General features: G+C 41.3%; 1 non-coding gene across 1 annotated transcript; it reads left to right on the plus strand.

Moving 5' to 3' along the window:
* The first annotated feature begins 2,562 nt into the window (after positions 1-2,562).
* On the plus strand, positions 2,563-2,665 carry LOC111722512. The gene has a single exon (XR_002771300.1). It is a non-coding gene; the product is annotated as a U6 spliceosomal RNA (small nuclear RNA).
* Positions 2,666-4,981: the final 2,316 nt, after the last annotated feature.

A 4,981-nucleotide genomic window follows, 5' to 3' on the forward strand; every position in this document is an offset into this window, starting at 1 on the left:
CGACACAATGCCTGGCTGTTTTTTTGGTTGCAGCCATCATTGTTGTTTGGCGGGCCCGGGCTGGGGATTCGAACCCGCCACCTTAGGTGTATGTGGTTGGCGCCTTAGCCACTTGAGCCACAGGCGCTGAGCCAAAACCCAGAATTACTCTAAAGCTTTTCCCATCATATTTGGAAGCCTCCAGTGCTCTAAGTGCTTTAATCTCTCTGGGCAATTGATGCTGGTAAAGGTATTGCTGAACTTTTTAAAAATATTGAGTTGTATTACTTTTAAATTATGATATTACTAAAATATTAAAAACATCACATGTACCAAAAAAAAATCAGTAAAGCTTGTCTGAAATGGCTATAGCAAATATTTGCTAATTATATGTGGCTAATTCTCCTGTGATATGAAGCATTCCCACTGGCCAATATAAAGAGATGGGCAAATGAGGTCAGCGGCCTCTAAGATGATCTCAATGATCTCAATGAGCAATGCCTCCTAGTGTTCATGCATTTGTGTAATCTCTCCCCTTGGATGTGGGCTGGAAGTTAGTGGAGGCTGAGTAGTTAAAGCTGGAATTTAATCTAAGGCTTTTTCCTTAGTGTCCTGAAGCCTCCCGGGCTTTGAACACGCTAATCTTCTGGTTGCTGGCATTTAAAACTCCTCAGGGTATTGTTCAATTTCTGTTAAAATACACATAACAAAAAAATGTACCATTTTAATCATTTTTAAGAGTACAATTCAGTGGCATTAATTATATTCACATTGGTAAGCAACCACCACTACTTTTTATCTTGAAGAACTGAAACTCCATACCCATTAAATAACTTCCTATTTTCCTCTTTCTCAGCCCCTGCAACCATCACTCTCCTTTCTTTTTTATTTATTTTTTTTGAGACAAAGTCTCACTGTGTTGCCCTCAGTAGAGTACTGTAGCGTCATAGCTCATGGCAACCTCAAACTCTTGGGCTTAAATGATTCTCTTGCCTTAGCCTCCCAAGTGGCTGGGAATACAGGTGCCTGCCAAAATGCCTGGCTATTTTTTGTTGCAGTTGCCATTTGTTGTTTAGCAGGCCTGGGCTGGGTTCCAACCCACCAGCCTCGGTGCATATGGCTGGCTCCGTAACTACTGTGCTACGGGCGAACCGAGCCCATCATTCTCCTTTCTATCTCTATGAATTTGAATACACAAAGTACCTCATATGAGTGAAACCACACAGTTTTTTTTTTTTTTTTGGTCGGGGCTGGGTTTGAACCCACCACCTCTGGTATATGGGGCCGGCCAAAACCATACAGTTTTTGTCCTTCTGTATCAGTCTTCTTTCATTTACTACAATGTTTTCAAGGTTCAGTCATCTTACAGCATGTGGCAGACTTTTCTTCCTTTTTAAGACTTACTAATATTCTACTGTATGGATATGCCATATTTGTTTATCCATTCACCCATTCATGGGCATTTGCATTGTTTCTGCATTTGGGCTATTGTGACTAATGCTGCTGTGAGAATGAGTATGCAAATATATGTTCAAGTCCTTGCTTTTCAGTTCTTTTGGGTATATACTTAAAAGTGGAATTCCTGGGTCATATGGTTATTCTATGCTTAATTTTTTAAGGAACTACCAGAGTGTTTTCCACAGTGGCTGCACCATTTTACATCCCATAAGGGTTCTAATTTATCCACCTCCTCACCCACATTTATTATCCCCCCCCTTTTTTTGACATAGAAATCGCATTTTCTTTTAATTGAATACTTAATTCACACTCTTACTTCTCCTGGCTGCTACTCTGGTGACAACTGGGTTCCCACATCTCAAGAACATTGCATCTGACCAGACTGAATGCCAGTGTGAACATAGGCCCCAAACCAGGGCTTTTGGAATAGCAAGAATAGTAAGAATCAGCCTTTCTCTTCAAAAGAAAGGGATCATGAACGGGAGGGTCCAAATCTCCACCTTCTGAAATTAGAAAACCTAAAAAAGGGAAACCAAAATGTATCAGGAATGAAGTGTAGCAGCCCCTTATATGCTTAAGGTCAAGATGGTTTTTGATTAGTAAGTACCGTGTTTCCCTGAAAATAAGATGCTGTCTTATATTTATTTTTTTCTCAAGAAGACACACTAGGGCTTATTTTCAGGGGATGTCTTATTTTTATTAAGTATAATACAACAATCTACATTTATTCAAATACAGTTAAGTCATCTTCTTCTGGAACCTGACATGGGGAGCGGACCTTGTTGGTGGGGCTGGTGCTGGTGATGCGTGAACTCCTTTCCCCTAGCCGTTTGCACATGTGTAATAGGATGCCTGCAACTGTGGGTTACCACACTCGAACCCACGCAAGTGTGAATGGCTTGGAGAAAGGACTTGTGGCAGATAAAAGGTATTCCAGTCTTCCTTACTGCTCTGCTCAGCACTGAAATGCATGGCGTGGCTATGCAGCATAACCATCACTAGGTCTTATTGTCGGGGTAGGGCTTATATTTAACAAATGCATAGAAATCCTGCTAGGGCTTATTTTTTGGGTATTTCTTATTTTCAGGGAAACATGGTACCTCACCATCTGTAATTAACAACATTATTGAAAAATTTAGTGCTTGCTTTGGCAGCATATATACAGAGAATATTAGCATGACCTTTGCACAAGGATGATGTGCAAATTCTTGAAGTGTTCCATATTTTTTAAAATTAAAAAAAAATTAGGGCGGTGCCTGTGGCTCAAAGGAGTAGGATGCCGGCCCCATATGCCGGAGGTGGTGGGTTGAAACCCAGCCCCAGCCAAAAACTGCAAAAAAATAAAAAAATAAAAATAAATAAAATTAAGTAGGTCAGGTACAGTGGCTCACAACTGCAATGCCAGCATTCTGGGAGGCTTAGTCCAGTGGATTGCCTGAGCTCAAGAGTTCAAGACCAGCCTGAGCAAGGGTGAGACCCCCCTCTCCAAAAATAAGCCAGGCATTGTGGTGGGTACCTGTAGTCCCAGCTACTTGGGAGGCTGAGGCAAGAGAATCTCTTAAGTCCAAGAGTTTGGGGTTGCTGTGGGGTGTGATATCACAGCACTCTTCCAAGGGTGACAAGGTGAGACTCTGTCTCAAGAAAAAAATTAAAAGGTTTGGCTCCTGTAGCACGGTGGTTATGGTGTTAGCCACATATACTAAGGCCAGTGGGTTTGAACCCAGCCCTGGCCAGCTAAGCAACAATGACAACTGCAACAAAAAATAGCCTGGTATTGTGGTGGGTGCCTGTAGTCCCAGCTACTTGGGATGTTGAGGCAAGAGAATCACTTAAGCCCAAGAGGCCTATGAGCTGTGATGCCATGGCACTCTACCCAGGGCGCCAGCTTGAAATTCTGTCTCAAAAAAAAAAATAAAAAAATTAAGATATGGTATATAGTGGAAAAAAGGCAAATGTTATATGAAAAGTAGAGAAAATGTTTGAAAGCTGTAAGAAGCTTACATTTGTGATACGTTAGATGGACTTACCAAGATAGGTGGGTCAATGATGGCAACAGAAAATTCACTTCAGCCAGGTGCAATGGCTCCCACCTGTAATCCTAGCACTCTGAGAGGAGGGTGGATTGCCCTGAGTTCACAGCCTGAGCAAGAGCTAGACCCCATCTCTAAAAATAGCAGGGACTTGTGGTGGGCCAGCTACTCCGGAGGTTGAGGTGAGAGAATCGTTTGAGCCCAAGAGTTGGAGGTTGCTGTGAGCTATAATGTCATAGCACTCTACCAAGGGTGACAAAGGGAATTCTGTCTCAATTAAAAAAAAAAAAGAAAATTCACTTCATGAGCAGTATTTATGCCCAGTAAACACTAGTTAATAAAATGCCAGTGAAAATCAGTGATATTTTACTAAGTGAAATAGGCAAATTTTAGAAGCATTTTCATAACATGATAATTTTGAAGAATATGTATATTTTTGAACATTTTATGTATTTTTCTTTATACATAGCTATACATTAATAAATTACATGCAGATAAACACATCTGGAGAACATGTACCTATTTTCACTGAATATCTTTGGGTCAGGGCATGAGAGTCGGGCAGATTAAACAGGATATAAAGGTTATATACACATACTATTTTATTTTATTTATTTTTTTGAGACAGAGTCTCACTATGTCACCCTGGGTAGAGTGAGTGGCGTCACAGCTCCCAGCAACCTAAAGCAATTGAGCTTAAGCAATTCTCTTGCCTCAACCTCCAAAGTACCTGGGACTACAGGCGCCCACGACGACGCCTGTTATTTTTTTTTGTTGCAGTTGTCCTTGTTGTTTAGCTGGCCCGGGCTGGGCTCGAATCCGCCAGCCTTGGCGTATGTGGCTGGCACCCTACCCGCTGAGCTACAGGTGCCGCCCCATTTTGTTTTGTTTTAGATTTTGTAATCAGGAAAATTTATTAAGATAAATATTTTAAAAAGCAAAAATACATAACTCAACTAGCAAACATTAGGTACATATACAGGATGTCCATAAAATTCATGTGCATTGCACTCGAAATTTATGGACACCCTGTATATTATGATTTGGAAATATGTCCACAATACACTGGTTTCTTTGAGAAAAAGCAGATGAAATCTATTGAGTTGACTGTCTGTTTATGTGTGTTTCTGTCTCAGATTTCTTCACCCCAAATAATCACACACGTACGCAGTTTTCTCTTGAGCTCAGGCAGGAAATGGATATCTAGTTTTAGGGCTTAGAGACCACAGAAAGTCCTATATTCAGAAGATTACTGACAGTGGGTGGTAAATTCCAGAAAGATCTGGCTGACGTCAAGAAATCCAAGTCCCTCCCTCATTCCCTCCTCCCCTTGCAAAGCCTCCAGAGACTTTCAGAATTGCAACTCTGATTCTGGTCACTAGGTGGCATCTGCCTCCACTTTCTCTTGATCTTTTTAGTGAAAAAATATACTTTTTAGAAAAAAACAAGATGGCTCGGCGCCTATAGCTCAACCGGCTAAGGCGCCAGCCACGTACACCTAAGGTGGCGGGTTC

Source organism: Otolemur garnettii, unplaced genomic scaffold (assembly GCF_000181295.1).
Source record: "Otolemur garnettii isolate 467f Iridium unplaced genomic scaffold, OtoGar3 scaffold00268, whole genome shotgun sequence".
Taxonomy (NCBI): domain Eukaryota; kingdom Metazoa; phylum Chordata; class Mammalia; order Primates; family Galagidae; genus Otolemur; species Otolemur garnettii.